Raw genomic sequence first — 18,388 nt, forward strand, 5'->3', positions numbered from 1 at the left:
CAGCGAGACTCAGAGAGAGATGAGGAGACCAGACTCCAGTGATCTCACTGCTGGACCTGACGGGGGAGGGTGGCTTGTGTGTGTGTGTGTGTGTGTGTGTGTGTGTGTGTGTGTGTGTGTGTGTGTATGTGTGATGCGGGGAGTCGGGTCATGGGGTTCTGAAGGGTCAGGTCTTGGGTCAGTTGTGCTCACCCAGGCCTTCATCTTTTACAGGAGCCCTTTATAGAATAGGCCCCGCGGGCAGCCTGAGGTGGGCCCATAAAGATGGACAGCAGAGTCACCAGGGTAGCAGCCCGGCCCTGAACTAGACAACAGACAAACTGGCGATTCAACGTTACGCTACACTTCAGAGACAACAGGAATCCGTCTACAAGCAAACACTAACACATTATTCTTGCATCTGATTATGTTTGCACACCTGTATTTGGTTAGAGAGGATATAAAAGGAGGAGGCTTAGCCAACTCTGGCCTTCATATCGCCTATAAGGAAACCAAACTCTGGCCTTCATATCGCCTATAAGGAAACCAATCTCTGGCCTTCATATCGCCTATAAGGAAACCAATCTCTGGCCTTCATATCGCCTATAAGGAAACCAAGCCTCTCGTGGGGAATGACATGAAGTAAAACATGAGGCACTTTTGGATGACATCCCACCCCTCCTCACTAGAGAGGTCCACCACATGTGTGTGTGCGCTTGTGTGTATGTGAGTGTATGTGTCTGTAAGTAAGTGCATCTGTCTGTGTGACTGTGTGTGTGTGTGTGTGTGTGTGTGTGATGGGGAATGTACAGTATATCTTCAGTGTTATGAGACCTATAATGTGTGTATTAGTGTGTGTGTGTGTGTGTGTGTGTGTGTTGGTCTGTATGTATAATATAGGCCTGAATATAGTAAGAGCAATACAGGTGAAGGTTATAGTTATATAGTTTGCAGATTTTGCAGGTGTGTGTGTGTGTGTGTGTGGTGTGTGTGTGTATGTGAGTGTGACTGTGTGTATATGTTTGATGAAATCCCACCCACCCTCACTGGAGAATTCCCTGACATGTACCTGTTTGCATGTGTGTGTGTGTGTGTGTGTGAGTGTGTGTGTGTGTGAGTGTGAAAGAGAAGAAAGAGTGAGTCAGAGGGAGAGAGAGAGAGAGAGAGAGAGAGAGAGAGAGAGAGTGTGTGTGTGTGTGTGTGAGTGTGTGTGTGTGTAAGTAATCCATCTCATCCAAGCTTTTCTTGATGAGTGTTGCAGGTCTCCCGTTCAGATGCCCCTCAAAACGTCCCAGACGGCGCCTCGCATCTCTGACCCGCATTACGGAGAGTAATTGAACGTGCGGGACAGTGCATCCCTGTGCGTGAGCCACTCGCGCTCCGCTATCTCTGCAAGCCCCCACTATTCTCCGACACTCACACCGCTATTGCCAGATCATATTTATCCGCTAAAATATTCATTGGCCCAAACTGCTTGGCAGAGGAGTCCTCGCATGCACCGATATGCAGACTAAATTGCTTTTCGATAGACAGGGGCCCGTTTCTATGGCAACCTTCCCCATCAGGACATGTCACGGAGTGGCAAGCGCATTGTGGGCTTTTAGTTAATAATTCAGTAATTCAGCGATAAATTTGCAGTTTAGCTGGGGAGAACAGGTGCCAGAGTGTCAGCAGCTTAGCTGGTGTAGCTGACCAGAGAAGGAACAGAAAGAAAGAAAGAAAGAAAGAAAGAAAGAAAGAAAGAGAGTGCGAAAAGGAAGAAAAAGAGGGAGGTTGCAAAGTGTTCCGCAAGCTTTAAGTCCCACCATACAAAAGCGCCTTTCCCAAGGCAGGCCCATTAATCCAAAATGGTGGGCCCTCTCAGGCCTGGGCTCTGCTCTGCTGTGCGGGATTTTTCCCCCTTTAGCAATAGAATGAGAAGTAAAGTGAGGGGGGATTGTAAGCGAGTTAAAAAGCAGGCCTGGATTGAAATATGTGCAGTATTGTCTCGCCCCAAACCCAGCTTGCATGTGGGCCTCCGCACTTGGAGGTGTGAAAGGTTGCTTCGGCGGGGGGTGCATTCTTCACTCCGGCTACCCACCCACCCGCCCCGGTCCCCCTCATACCCCCCCCTCCCCCACTGACAGCGGGTTGCAGTCCCTCTCCCGTCAGCCTGCATGGCAACAATGTTGCACGCCGCTGGGCTGGTTTACATAAAGGGCCAGACGGGGCTCATTCAGTCCACACATTAACTCAGCCCGACTCACATTCAATAGCTGCGCAGCCTCGTCATCGATGGCTTTGTCACCCCCCATTAGGGGGACTTGGCCAGGGACCAGAGATGGGGTGTGTGGGTGTGTGTGTGTGTGTGTGGGGGGGGGGGGTTGCCTACCATAAACCCACACAAAACCAAAACAGGCCTCTCCTCTCTTCTCGTCTCCCACGTCCTACTCAATGTTCTGCATGATGTGCAGTATAAGTATAAACCGTTCCTCCCACATTTCTGCTTCATCTCTGCACACTGAATATTTTCAAACCTAAAAAAAAAAACCTACTTAGCAGCATAGCTCTATGCTAAACTCAGACCAGGGACGAGAGATGGGGTGTGTGGGTGTGTGTATGCTAAACTCAGAGCCGTCACGGCGTGGCACACAGTGCTGGAGTGTGGGCGGCGTGAAACTGCGAGCTCGAGTTGAGTGAGTGAGTGAGTGAGTGAGTGAGTCCAGTGGCTGGGCTGTGCTGAGGGGAGGGCCAGGTGAGGGAGTGGAGCGTTTTGCAGTCCAGCGTGTGGAGACCTGCCACCTGGTCCGAATGCTGCCAGAGCTGGCACTGGCGTTGGACTGGGGCTGAGGGCTGCCAGGGACAGCCGGCCATCTCAGATTGGCATCGCACGTTCATGACGGCGGTGGCGGCAGCCTTGCTTGGGGATGGGAGGAGCGAGTACCCCCCTCCCCCAGACACACACACACACACACACACACACACTTTATGGCGCCTGCCAAAGCCAATTCATATCACAGTCCTTCATGCCCAAAGGTAATCCAATACAGTATGAAGTGGTTCCTGGCAAAGCAGCTGAAAATAAGCCCCCCCCATCTTTCCCTGCAGACAAAAGCACTCAACCAAACAGCACACATCAAACCCATACCACTCATAAGCACATTCTTAAGGCATATTTGGTGGTGGTGGCAGTGCTGCAGCTGCTGCTGCTGTTGTTATGTTCTGCCTTACTGTGTTCATTGCACACTGCAAAAAAGAATTACAGCTCAAGCATGGTTGGTGTGTGTGTGTGTGTGTGAGAGAGTTGTTGATGTGCATACGGTTGAAAAGTCTTTTAAAAGGAAACTACGGCTTAAGCTCCAGGGTGCAGACGACTTCCTCGGGAGTCTAGGGGCTGTCTGTGGGGATGGTGGAGTGGTGGGCACATCTGCCGACTACGTGCCCCCTCTCCTGACCTGGTGTTGACCCCGCCTTTCTTCCCAGCCTGTGGGGAGGTGGCGTCTGCTTGCCCCCGTGTCACAGATCTCCTCCCGCTGCATCCGTATTTGATGGCTAATAAACGCCGTCTTTCAAAAACACCCCAGCGCTTTTAGATTCCACAAGACACTCCGTGTACGCCAGTGTTTCTGTGTGTGTGTGTGTGTGTGTGTGTGTGTGTGTGTGTGTGTGTAGTGATACAATCTCTTGTCGGGGTGACATTATCACGCATTCCCATCAGTGTTTTCTGTGGGTTGTGGATTGATTAGTTAATGCCTTCGAGGCAGAGCAGCGAAATGGAGTTCCTCCAAGTTGTGTGGAAATTAACATTCTCAACATTCTCCAGAGAACAAAACACCAATGGCTGCTCACTAATAGACCATTAACCATAGCAAATTATCTTGGCAACAAGGATATTAAAGAATGGGAAAAGTGTGGAGTCCATCCAGCATTTCTAATGGCAGATTTCCATGGCGACTATGCTATCTCCATTACAAGGTGGTGGCTCCACAGCCCTGAAATGAAAAACCCTAAACCGACACCGAGTAGCCATCCATCTTGGCCGGAGTGAATCTCAGCTCTTTTTTAGTGTCTTTTTGTAATCCCTGGGGTTTGGGGTTGTAAAGCATGTGTGTTGTCATGGAATCCCCAGGGCAACACTGCGACGGCCCTCGTAAATCTCCATTGCACCCCTGGGGAGGAGGAGAGAGAGGGGGTTGACTTCTTCATAAACCTGAATGGCACACCAACAGGCAGAGAGGAGCATGGCTATGTGGTGTTTCATCTCAGCATGACTGGGGTTACACACACACACACACACACACACACACACACACACACACAGAGTCTGTTTTGGTCATCTGAACCTGACGCATGACTGTTGTCTCAGGCGCTGCCATGGCTCTTCTAAAGCTCATATATTCAGCTGGACGTGTGAGTGACGCGGAGGTGAAGTTTCTCCTCTCTGCGGCTCTCATCTTAATACACTGGCGAGCCGGCATCCTCCTCTCATTAAAGAGCACATCTGTTTCAGCTGCCGCTGCTGCTGCTGTCGGCTCTGCTTCTGATTTTACATCTACAACCACCCCCCTTCCCAAACACACATACACACACACACACACCAACCATGAGCCATGCTAGCTTCCCCCCATCTTCTCGTTCACGTCGCTCAGATCGGCTTTGACGCAACAATATGCTATTAAATCAGATAAGAACGGATTGGCTGGCTTGTAGAGCTGCTTACGGGCACAGCTTCTCACAGCAGCTGTGGCTTTAAGACCTCACAACACACACACACACACACACACACACACCAAAATCCCTGACTCACTGGCCCCATTTCTCTAAGCCCCTTTAGAAAATAACCACATTAAGAGGGAGAAGAAGAAAAGTACTGAAATTAAAAAGGAGAATCAAACAGGCCGCAGTGAACTTGATTTCTCCAAGAGCGGGAGATTTATATGTGTTAGTGGCTTCCTCATTAAACATAGGGAGTAGTTGGGAAGAGTGTGTGTGTGTGTGTGTGTGTGTGTGTGTGTGTGCTGGTTAGAGGGAGAAGAAGCCCACTAACAGCTGAGAAGCAGACTCCTCGGGGTCACCGCCCCTCACCAGTCGACTAGCTGACTGACATGACATGTATGGCCACAGCCAATGGCCTTGCACTCCTGCCCAAGAGAACCACGGCCTTGAAAGCAGCTCCTTCCATCTGTCTGTCAGTGACCTCTAATCCAGCCCCCCTTCTTCAAGCTCCCTCCAATGAAAACGTTACTGGGAAGATCCTTCACATAAACACCAGTATTAAACTTCAAAGACCTCCCATCTTGTAAGACTGTCAGCCCTCTCTCTCGGTCTCTCTCTCTCTCTCTCAACATGTAAAGAGAGGGGGATGAGGAAGAGAAAGAGAGAGAGAGAGAGAGATGGATGGATGGAGAGAGTAAAGAGAGAGTGCAAGTATGGGAGCTTTGACCACTGCTGGCAGGAATGGCCACTGTGTGGAGTTGTATTTACATTCCCAGTGGTGGCACAAGACCTCTGTCACTTAAGCAATCCAAACATCAAAGATGGATTGCACACCAAGGGTGCCCGGCACCACAATCAGGCCAGCGCAGACATGAGGTCTTCCACAGGGGTTAGAGATCACAGGTCAAAGGTCGCACGCCTGCAGTAAGCCCAGACATCCGCCTGCTTCCTCTAACAGCTCTCAGTGGCTTAAGGATATTATTGCACCGATACCTGAAAAGCCATGCACCAGAAGACAACTGTACAAGCGACATGAGTCTGGATAGATTCAAAAAATGTCCCTGTAAACTTCAGAAATAAGCTCCAGGCACCAAATGGCCGATTTTCTGGACAGTGCTTTTACTCGGAGAGGCAACATCAGCATGAGGTTGAATGGCCAATTAAATTTTTCTTGGGAATTCCGAGAGGGAAAGCTGGAGAGGAAATAACTGCACAAGCGCGGCATCACAGAGGCAGTGGAGCAGCCCAGCATTTAAGAGCTGCCCCGCACTCTGCTCTGTCACGGAGGATGGGTGGAGAAGAACAGAAAGAAACTCGCTTATGTAAGTTTGACACAAATCTGAGCCAATTGCAAAGGTTAGCTCCACATCTTTCTCTCTCTCCTTCTCTCTCACACACAAACACAGAGAGAGAGAGAGAGAGAGAGAGAGAGAGAGAGAGAGAGAGAGAGAGAAAGAAAGAAAGAAAGAAAGAGAGAGAGAGACACACACACACACACACTCTGTCTCTCTTTCCAAGCATCACCCCCCTCTAATGTTCTTTCATAAGTCCTCAGTTGACTCGCTGGCCTCATTCACAGTAAATCAACCTCTGGTCTCAATTCATAGCAGCAGCCCAACATTTCCCTACCACTGCAATGATTCGGCCCTTTGGCAAAGCATCATGTTCTCGGACACGGCTAACTTCCCCGCTCTGATTCTGGGCTATGACATCAGAACTGTTACCGTGTAGTGGATCACAGGCATGCCATTTGATATGGACCTCCAGGGAGGAAAAGGCTCTGTTTTCCCTTTGTCCTGTGGATTTGAATAAGTTGCTGACTTTTTTAAGGTGAGGGAGTATTAATACCATGGTAAAATGTGATCCGGCTCGGTAATTATGCCTCCCTAAGAGCCAGACAATCAGCACTGGTGCCGACAGAAACATTTTCTTTAAATAAATAAATAAATAAATAAATAAATAAATAAATAAATAAAAGAGAGACATGGAACAGTATTAACAGAGAACAAGATGTGCTTTTGTCAGAAACCGGTGCGTTTGCACGCACCTTATTGATTTTCATCGGAGCTTAAACTCACTTCTCTCCACCTTTCTTTCTTTTTTTCTTTCTCTCTCAGTAACTCTCGCTCCATCTCTCTCGCTCTCTGCATTGTTTCAATGAAAACGCAGAGGCGGATAAACACTGCTCAAAGCCCCGTGGCTTCCATGTTCCTGTCTGGCAGTGCCAAAGATTCCCGTCCTCTCCTGCCTGCAGAAGAGGAGCCTTGTTCGGGGGAGAAAGCTGAGACTCTGTGTTGCAGCAGCTGGAGCCGCTCCAGCAAGCATCTCCACGTAGGGCCAGTGCTACAGGAAACTTATGCCCAACCGGAGCCAAAAGGCAGGGGTAAAGAAGAGCACAGCTCGAGCACAGGCAAACTCCATTTACTCAGCTTGTACATAAATTATAAATGGATAATATCCCTTGACTGGTTGAATGACATGCCCCCCTAGCTAAACACACTGAAAGCCCAGTATGGAAGATGTGGGTGATGATGTGAAGATGTATTTAGACTTTGTATAATTGCTGTAAGGTATGTGTGACTGCTGTTTTGTAAACAGTGCCATTAGAAAAAACAAAATATGTGGGATGGAGCGGTGGAAAGTTTTTGCAGACATGCTGTTTCTATACAAGTGCAATCAGCGAAACCGTGATTAAAGTTTTCCATGGCTCAAGTGCTTGGGAAAAAAAACAAGTGAGAGATGCAGCCATCATGTCAGCCATGAATCTTAACGCCCCGATTCCGTGCACCGACATATTACCACCAAAATGACTGAGCACGAGTTACAAATCATGACAAAAAAAGACCACAAGTACACATCACGAACACACAACTAGACATTAAAATGGGAAGAAAAACTAGTGGAGATTATGTGGTGACCCTTTAATTTTCACAAAATGGGTTTATATTATAGGGTGCAGCTCCTGATTGATTTTTATTAATAGTAATCCCCTTACCCAGCTAGCCACATTTCACCTAAAACTTCACACACTGTAGCGTGGACAATATTATTATCGATGGACTCTGCCAGCCAGGCAAACAGTCCGCCCTCCTCTTAAAGAGAGGAATGTGAGCGTCAAACAAAGGCTCACACACAGCGGCGAGGTACGCGCTCTGTCAGCGGAGACGCGCTGGAATGCGCTGCGGCTTTTACGCGTTTTATAAATAACCGGCAGGAACGGGGCCAGACACAAAAGGCAGCGCTGTTTCGGAGCGGGGCCTGGCGCTCTCTCTCCCCCGACACCCCCGCGGCCCACTCCGCCACGCTCTCTCCTGGGGACGACGACGGCACTTCTCAGCCTGCCTCCGCCGGAAACCCTCCCCTGCACCGCAACATTCCCAACACACACGCGCTCAACGCCAAGGCAGGGGGGAAAAAAAAAAACTCAGCTTGCTCTGAGGTGTAACACTGCCATGATGTGTGCAGACCTCGTGAGCCATGGGCTTTCAGTGCAGCTGTGTGAGCTCAGCTACAGCGAGAGAGAGACAAAAAAAAGAGGTTAATGAGAAACCCTGGGGTTTAAGCATGACTGCGTGGAGCTCCACTTTGTAAAAAAAAAAAAGAGGGAGGAAAAAAGACAGATGACGTCCTAATCACCCTCTACTTTGCCCACAAGGGCACTCACAGCCATAGAGTGCCATAGTGGGCTGTAGCACTGCAAATGGAAACCAGCACAGCTAAACTCACTGCAGCAGCTGCAGCAGCAGCAGCAGCGACAACAGCAGCTAACACCAGCCTGCAGACAACATACTGCCACGCTTCTCCCAGCTGGCCCACATGGGCATGAAAAGCAATCTGTATCCCCACATTACAGGCCCAATGCAACACACACACACACACACACACATGAATCTAACGCCCTCCTCTAAGCACTGACATACACCCACACCCACGTCTGCACACACATACAATGAATAGAGGCTGGGGGGGGGGTGTGGGGGACATAGAGAACATCCCATCTAGCTGAAGCCGAAGAGGCGAATCAGCCCAGCCGCTATTAGATACACTTCCACCGCCTCCATCTCTCGGCAGTGTGTAATTTCAGGGAGGTGGAGAGAGACAGGCAGAGCGTGTTGTGTGCTGGTTAGCCCAGTGAACATGGAGAACACAATGGCCAGTGACACTGCATTCAGCAGGGGGGGGGGAGGGGGGTGCTTGCTTAGCCTCTCTAGGAGGAACAGGCTGTGGTGGGCAGGGTGGGGAGGGTGTGGGGGATTGATGAGAATTCATCTACAGTTCCATGTGGCGATGGCAAATTTGGGTTGTGATGCTGGATTGACAAAATGGCCGGTCTTCATGTTAATAGGACAAAAAATAAAAACAGGACAATAATTCTTACACTGCAGCATCTGCAGTGTCAGGGAGCTGAACACCCCATACCAATCATACAATATTAAAATGGAGACCAATATATCTTTTGTCCTAAATGATTTAAAATCATTAAATCATGCCTGTAATAGCAGCCTACTCATTTTTCCCAGATAGTCTGAATGTTAATCCTTTCTGAGAGAACAAAAGCATATTATTAAGGTTCACAATGAATATTACATCACATACTAAAACCTGCGGTGAATAAAATAATTAGCCTAATCATAACCACGCCACAAAACCCCACACAAGCATGTCTCCCAGGAAAGGCCTTTACCAGCAGAGGAAGCAGGAAGGGAAGGAGCTACCATAGACACCGAGGCCCCGTTCACATCAAGCGGATCTAATTAAATACTGTTCCACATTAACAGGATTGAGTGAACTTACCATTTCCTGCTGGCTTTCCCCGGCTTTTGAGTGGCAGTCCGACTAATGCTCGTGAGCAGCCTCGCCACGTAACGTTTCCCTGAATACACACGTTTCCGCCAGACACGAGCGAAACTGACATCGGAACACAAGACTGGCCCGGCTCCACATTGTTGCTACAGGTTGCGGAGCATGTTGAGGTGGAGGCTGCATCACTCAAACAATAGCCATAGGGGAAGGGGCAAGGAGGAGGTCATTGCAAATTAACTTGTTTAAGGAGTGGAGATATTCACCTGCTCAGGAGTCTGCAACCGGAGAATAGGCCCGTGTGAAATGGATAATTCTACACTCTTTTTTTTCATGAGAGGGATTTGTGTAGAACAAGTGGAGGCAAATCTTTGTTTTCAAAGCATTCTAAATCCATCAAAAGACAACTGCCCAGTGCACGCAAACACACAGCTTAATACACACCCAGCGTGAAGTGTTGCTGAAACCATAGCGCGACAGGGCTAACACGCCCGCTGTGACGCCTGGGCCTGGTTCCATCGTGCCAGGCAGGGGTGCCAGCTGGACACAGCCACCCTCACCACCTCCCTGCCAATGGTCAACCAGCCAGCCGAATGGTGAGTTACCACACAGGTACCGCAAACATTTAAAAATCTCAACCACATTTGAAATATTCAACTTTTTATTTTAATACCTATTATTCCTGTGATTCCTGGATATCACTATAATAAATTCATCATATGATTTTAGGCTGATAAAAACCAATGCAATCCTTTTGTTTTGTTTGGATAACTGCTTTAGTTTACAAAGTTAGAGTTAGCAGAGTTATGCAGACGCAGACTCAGTGTTCTAGGAAGATCTGGGAAGGCAGCTGACTTGCTCCTGCACTCACTTAAGAAGGTATACAAAACCAAAGTTGAGTGAACTTTTGATTCTTTGTTATGGGTTTGCACAAGACAAACTACATCCTAACAATTCATTCCACGCAAAGCAGAAAAGAGGAAAAAACAATGACACATAACAGAGTTCAGGACCCAGGCTATAACGTCTGCTCTAACTCAGCTTTTGTTTACATCCGAACTCAAGCTCAGCGGTGGAGAGATGTCAGAGATGTTCAACATCCCTTTCCTGTGCATTGGACTCGTGGTGTGCGGATTGAAGTTTTGGCCAGATTACTACTGATAAATAATATTTACACATCCAAAAATACAGACTCCAAACACGCTCCAGATAGTTACTTCTGCTATTAATCTTTTTGTATCATGTATACCCCAGACTACAGCAATCCTAATGAATGCACAAGAATTAGCCACTGATACAAGCAGCAGTACCAAACTGACATAGTGATTTTACCCTGTTAAATTATACTCCAAATACAGAGAGAAAATAGCATTGCAAAATGTGAATGTATAAGATGTGAACTATAGCAGTGAATCAACTGAATAAGACTGTGGAAAGTCTATAGAATAGCAGTTGCTTCAGTCTCAGAGAGTCCCACGGGAACAGGCTGATCTCTTGTGAATGCCTGCTGTCAATCATCTTGGGCCATTCCACAAATCTCAATTCATGCGTCGCCCTTCGCAGACTTAGTGCGCCAATGGAATCAGGGGGTAGTTGGGTATCAGAACGTCTGAGGAGGGTTTCCTCCTTTGTTTGCTTGATAGGCAACAGCAGAGAGACTGTTTTTGTCTCTTGTGTACCCCAGTAAACCTGTCTGGGTGGTCCGACTCGAATTGGGACAATGTCAGATTGGGTGTCAGTCCCTGAGACCCTGACACATACCTCTTTACCTTTTCTTATCCTGTTTACCCGACGCAAAACAGCCTGTGTGTCATTCTCTTCTATTAACTTCGCCAGAAGTACATGAATGAACTGGGTTGGACTGCAGATTCTGGAAATGAATCAAATTAATCACATTACATAAATCACCAAACAAACACAAAAGGCACGAATGTGCTGAAACACCATGAAAGTCCCAAGTGTATTTACTTGGCCGGATTGAATCTTTAGCTCATCTGGAAGTTTTCCTTGAGCAAAGATGTTTCAGTCCTGCTGGCTCACTGCCATTCACTGTTGCTCACATACTAAACTCACATTCTCACTAAATGTATTATCCATTACCAATGTATTATCTACTTTTCTCTTCTATAGGGAAATATCTTTGACAACAGCTCTAATACATAATTTCATTTACTGCAAGACACTCATTTGCGCCGGCTCAGTTGAAGGTGAAGGAATAACAGCTATGGTTTCAGTTTATTTTAGCTCAACTCTCATGGCAAAATGCTACCCTTCTCTCAGCAAGACATTCAGTGCTAAGCCCTCTCATTTTGCAGAGGGCCTGCGGCCTGAAGAGCGAACCACAGGATTTCCTTTGTGTTCTGTGGCATCAGTGGGCCCGTAAACATCTCTTTCGCTCACAGGACCCCCAAGCCAAATATTCATTCTGACCATACCAAGCCGGTCATCAAGTTCATCTGCGGCTAAGGGCCTCATATACCACCAGAATGACACTTCAAAGGGGTGTGAAAAGTCCACATTGTTATCCTCTGTTAGAATGATGGTGTTACATCAAACACAAACACCAGGAAGACAAGCACTGGATTAAGTTCTAATGACCACCTCTGGGAGGAGGATGCCTGTGAAAGGTGAAAAGTATATAAAAAATCACCACTATTTCAACTAAGAACTGGACACAGTTTCTTTATGAGAGACGTGTGTAGTTCTAAAAACACTCTGGCTGTATCCTCTTCCCTGTCTCTCATTCCACCCTCAAGATTCGGCATGCTGCCTATAACACACTTGAAGAAGACTACCAAATGCATCTTTAAAGTTTTACTTTACTTCTTTATTTTATTGGCAGTTCAAGTGATCAGCCCCGTAAATCTCCATCCTAGTAATCTGTCCATTTGGGAAAGTAAACCATGGCTGCAGCAAGAAGATATATTTGGATGATACTAGTGCATTTCCTCTCCACATCTTTTTCAGTACAGCTCAGCAAGCCTCTGACCCATTTAGAGTTGTAATTACTCATTATGGCTCCACGCGGGGCAGTAACGGCACTTGGTCCCCGATGTTGCCTTGCATGTTTAGGGGCCTTGTTGCCATCAAACTCCAGCAGCCCTTGCAGCGGAGCAGAAACAGCGACTGGCAATAAAACTTTAATTTCCTCCTCGGCCAATCAGCTGCTCCCTCTGCTCTCCCTCATAAAGCCCTCATTTCGGGCCTGACACCAAACCCCCCACCACCACCAAATCCCCGCAGCTGATGACAGAAATCAGAGTGCTGTCTGCTGCACTCTCATTGTCTCAGGTTCAGAGTGGAGGCTCTTGAAACTGCACCAGAGTGAACGGAGCAAGAGTGAGCAAGCTCTTTTAAGGAGACGGCATTAGCCTCTACAAAGGACCAAAGTATAAAACTAGGTTAGGCTTGTAATGAGGATGGATGGATCTAAGTGCACGCCAGTGAAGTGGCCATCACCTGACATTACTTTGACCCCTTAAACTTGTAAAGAACATACCATAGAAACCAGGCGGAATTCCCACAAATGAGAAACAAATGATGCGGACTCGGAGAGGTTTGGCTATACGTGACATGGGGAGGGGGACAGTGTTGCATAGCCTGCAGGCTTGTTGAGTAAGTATGTGTTCAGAGGCAGAACACAGAGCATTCACAGAGCATCATTTACAATACTATTAAATTGAGGGGTGGATCAAGGGAACAGCTGTGGGATATTTGCTTTTTGTCGAGCAGGATTTATTTTGTTACTATTCTGCAATGATTTTACAATATGCAAACATTTATGGTGGGAAACTATGCTGCCGACACAGAGGGCCCAAGGTTTTGGGGTGAGCCTAAATGACGCCCAGTGAGACAATAGACAGCGCAATATGTTATATCTCCAATCATAACGTCTGAATAACCTAAAAACATAATGGAAAATCTGCACAACCATACTGTTTTCTTAAACACTGAAGTCCCTTTCCCTACACTCTGCACATCCCCATCAACACATGATCAGTGAAAGAAATGTCATTTGTTGTTGATTTGATTAATTCCAAATAGCTCTGCTTAATTGCCACAGTGCTGGGCCGCATTAAGCCACTAGCAAGAGGCACCGCAATCTTCAGTGGGGATAAAAATAAGAGACCGAAATCCTACACTTGCATCCTGAAGCCTGCTACTTGGCTAATTATTTAACTGGCCTCCGACTCTCACTGGCAGCCTGGGGCAAAGCCTAGGAGTGTTCGCCAGGTTAGCGTGTACGCAGCATATTTTACAGGAGTGTGAGAGGGAGGGCTTGAGGAATTTATTTATTATTTCGCAGCATCGAACAGACTATTTGGAGTGTCGACTTGTTTGGTTTATGCAGCTATGACTGGGTAAACAAGCACACAGTGATGGACGATCTGAATCTGCCTTTTTTCCTGGAACAGGCAGAGAATCGGTGTGTTCCTCATGAATCAAAACAACTCGATCTCCCCTCCGCTCCACTCCTCTCCGCTGTGCTCCTCTGCTCTCTACACTCCTTCCTCCTGATCCTGAGCCAAGGCACAATCTTTTTCAAATTAAAACCCTGGCTAGTTACTCAGAGGTCCAGCAGGGTTGCCTCATCACACTGGAGATCGCCTTTCCCTCCAGAAGATCCTTAGCACTGAGGGGAAGATTTATGTCAATGATTCATAACAAAGACAGGAAGAATGAGAGAAAGAAAAAAAAGAAAGGGAGAACAAAAGAAAGAGCGAGAGAGAGGGAGAAAAAAAATAGAAAGGGAGAAAAGGAAAGGAGAAGTGGACATAATTAAATTAAAGGATCTGTCCTCAAATAAAACGCATTCCTCTGGATCTGAGTACGGAGGGGGATTGTGTTTTCATTAGACTGTGGGCTTTAGGCCTCAGCCACACAAGCAGACATCCAGCAGACAATAAACGGCTGCTTTAAAATGGCCGCCCGGAGGAGGAAAGCCCAGGGGGGCGAGGGGACACTTTATTATCGCTAATGCTCTCTCCCCTCAAACACACGCACAGCACGTCACAGCCTCCACTGCCCCCTCAGAGAAACAAACAGCCTTTACCCAGAAAGTCCTCTGTGACATTCCTCGACATCATTATACTGAGACAGACACACACACACACACACACACACACACACACACACACACACACAGAAAACAAATAAAAACAATACACTTGCCTACCAGGACAAGGCACAGTTATGCCAGCATATTCATGGAGTACTGACATGAACTCATTTTATAAATCCGTGTGTGTGTAACCAGAGGCTCTGTGCTGCCGTAGCCATCCTCGGCTCAGTGTATACACAGTGAGTGTTATAATGGATTTGTTTGATGTGGGTACATCACTCAGCAGTCTCTCTCTTTTTTTCCCTCCTCGCCCTCTCTTCAGACTTCATCACCACTCAATGACTCAACACACAGTGACACGGACACGTGTTGCGTAGCCACTGTGCTCAGGGCAGCCGCTCCCTCAGCAGTTCCCTTCTCTTGAGCCGCAATGGTGGCTAGTCAGCAGCACAGGGGCAGACTTTCTGTTTAAGTATTGATGCTAAAACAATAATTATTTTTGGCTTTTAGCATTAGCGCAATAACCCTCAGTTTAGCACCCGCCAGGACAGGCTGAGCTCCCCGACATCCCGCCCCCCCCCGCCGTCCAGCCTAGCAGAGGCCCCCCTTCATCTGCAATTACCAGTTCACTCTCATCACTTCACCAAAGGAGAAGAAAGGAGCCAATTTAATGCTTAAACGGATAAATGTGTGAATAATTACATTTTTAATCGACCCGTAAGCATCTACAACAGCGACCCCAAAAAAATGGCAGAGAAAAAAAAGAATAATTGGAAAAAGAGAGAGGAGAGAGAGAGAGAGAGAGAGAAAGAAAGAGAGAGACAAAGGCGATTTGCTTGCATCCAAAAAGGCGGGTTTAATCCTTGACACCTGTCAGGCGGCCCACACTTCACAGACCCCCTCGTGGCCATGAAAGCGCCGTGGCCGAGCTCGCAGGCTTAACCCCCACTGCCCTCGCAACCCTCCAGCCCCGCGGCCCCCTTCTCGCATTCAAAGAGCCCGCCGGCTGGAGTGGGCCCAGCAGGACCTAATCCAGACACGCTCGCCTGCTCTCCCCGACACATACCGCTCACGCTATGCACGCCGCTGCGCGCAAAGATATCTGGGTTCCATCTCCGACTCCATCGGCAGACTCATTTAGCACTAATCACGGTGAAATAGCATCTGGAGTAGACGGACATGTACTATTCAACTGTTTGATAGACACGTGTGGACTTACACTTTAACTGTTTGATATGCTCTGAACACTTAGTCAACATGAGGTAGTTGGATATTCACTATGCAAAGAAAGGAAGGAAGCTAATCACACAATTGTCAAGAGCACATGTTGAATCTGTAATTAGTTAGCAGTGAGCAGGGAGCAAAAGAGAGAGAAGAGAGAGGAAAAGAAAAAGAGAGAGAAGAGAAAAGAGAAAAAGATGACTGGAATGAAATCCAGATAAAAAGAAGTGAGCACATGACCTCGTTCCTTAGAACAGAGAGGGTGTTATTTTTAGGAGGTGCCTCCCTGGCTCCCTCTCTCCTTCTCTCTTCTTCTCTCTCTCCCTATCCTACTCTCTCTCTTCTCTCTCTCTGCAGGCCTCAGCTCTGCTTCGGTTTCTGTTTGCTTTAAGAGACCCCTGTCTGTCTCACTCTACCTCCTATCAGCAGGGCTGTCCATCAACCTGTCTGTCTGCCGTGTGTATGGGGGTGCACCAATCAGTGAGCGCCTATAAATCTGTCCGTGTCCATTTATAAGACCCTCAAAATATCTGTGCACACATCCGTGTGTAAATCCATCTGCCACTTTGTCTCTGGGTCTCATTCTGTTCAGCTCCTCCTGCGTGCATGTGCATGTGCGTGCGTGTGTGTGTGTGTGTGTGTGTGTGTGTGTGCATGTGTGTGTGCGTGCATGTGTGTGTGTGTTTGTGCGTGTGTGTGTGTGTGTGTGTGTGCGTGCGTGTGTGTGTGTGTGTCATCCTGTATAGTTCACTTCTCTGTGATCCTACTGGTCGCTTCAAGGCAGACTGTGTATGCCTGTGCCTATCTGTGTGCGTCCCCCCCGACTGATAGTGTGTCTCTGTGTGTGTCTGCCTCTGAGTCTCTGCGCTGTGCTGCCTGCGTCCCAGGGGGAATTCTATCGGTCTCCCTATCCAGCTCTCCCGTCTGCTCGTCCACCCGATCCATCTCCCTTCCGCCTGAAATCAAAGCAGGCTGACCGAGCCATGGCAACTGTGCCACACACATTCACTCACACACACACACACACACACACACACACACACACACACACACACATATATATACACATATTACAGGAGGAACCTGAAAAGCCCCAGGGACGAGCAAAGGATTCTGAAAACGTGGCGCTCGGCTCAGCATGTGCATACGTTCGTTGGCCGTTGCCGTGGTGAAGGCACGGGCTTGCGAGGGCTTGGCAGGGTGCCCACCCCCTGTGCAGCGGCGTGGGGTGGTTGTGGGGTGTGGAGGGCGTTTAACTTGAGTCGTCTGCAGCTCCTTAACCGGCCGAGCCCACACCATCTGACAGCGAAAAACAAGCCATCTCCTTCACGGCGCTGGACAAATGTACACACTCTCACCCTCACAAGCCTCTCGCTATACCTCTAATCCTAACACAGACAACATGCCGATTCTGGAAGGGGGCTGCTCGAAGTGCTCCTCGGCGAACTAATTGATATCAGATTTCAGTATTTATGGAATGAGTGTCGCATGGTAGCTACTGCCATATATTTGCTTCCAAAAAGCCAACCGAGCCCATAGCCACAAGTGCTCCAGTCTCACTCAAAAGTGCAGAATGTGGCTTTAATTCCCTGTACGGCAGTATATCGGTCTTCAAATTCAGCGTTAATGGAGAAGTTTGTATGGGGTGGGTGGATGAAATATAGGCCTCTCTGTACTCCCACATTTAGTCATATTGAGTGCAGACTCTGGGACAGCAGGGGGCATGGCCTTTGGTGAAGGCTTAGTACAGCATACAGAATGCTGAATGGAGAGAGAGAGAGAGAGAGAGAGAGAGAGAGAGAGAGAGAGAGAGAGAGAGAGAGAGAAAAAGAAAGAGAGAGAGAGAGAGAGAGAGGGGAACATTTGGTGGTGGGGGCAGTCTGAAAGCAGGGGGCTATTGTTACAGCCTGAGAAAGTGTACAGGAAGAGTGGCCAACATACTCTCTCTACTACACACACACACACACACACACACACACACACACACACACACACTGAGGGACAGGGGGTTCTGCAGAATAACAGGAAACTCTACAAGACTCCATACAGTGGAGTGACGGCACACCACTCGGCCTGCATCCTGTTCCAACCTGGCGGCCCCACAGGCCTGGAGACTGACCGGGCAGTCGGTCACGCTCAACCGAGGGCCCAATAGTTGGGTTGCCCAACCCGGCACAGCTCGATCCACATACCCCAGTTAGCACTCAATGCTAACAACAATGTGGTTCGGTTTTGGACCTGCTTTTGCCTCAGTGGTGCAGTGGTTAGTCTCTCAACAGCAGAGCCCCGATGAGCTGGAGGTAGAGGGATGATGTACTGTTCCACATTGGGGAAAAGCGCAGAGAGGAGTAGCGCGAGGAGTGATCCTGCTCCCCAAGCCTGTGAATGTAATTACCCAGCAGAGGCCTTGAGCGAGGGCCATGTCAAACAAACACGCTGTTGTCCTTATAACACCATTTTTACATGCAAGTGTAATTCATTGCGTGTTGTATAAGTAGTGGAGCTACTCTCTCTCTCTCTCTCTCTCTCTCTCTCTCTCTGTCTGTCGCTCTGATAGCTCTGACATGTTTTGCTAAAGTTCCCACCTTTCATGGAAAAAAGATACAGGCTTAAGTGAGGAGAAGATCAACA

At 48.1% G+C, this 18,388-nt stretch overlaps 1 protein-coding gene across 1 annotated transcript in view; it reads right to left on the reverse strand.

Moving 5' to 3' along the window:
* Positions 1-18,388, reverse strand: part of nxn (nucleoredoxin) — a 54,067-nt gene that overhangs the window by 20,114 nt on the left and 15,565 nt on the right. The gene's annotated exons all lie outside the window — the stretch shown is intronic.

This window comes from Alosa pseudoharengus, unplaced genomic scaffold (assembly GCF_046254945.1).
Source record: "Alosa pseudoharengus isolate Yale_2024_CS ecotype anadromous, Long Island Sound unplaced genomic scaffold, YU_APseudo_1.1 YU_APseudo_1.1_scf_13, whole genome shotgun sequence".
Classification (NCBI taxonomy): Eukaryota; Metazoa; Chordata; class Actinopteri; order Clupeiformes; family Clupeidae; genus Alosa; species Alosa pseudoharengus.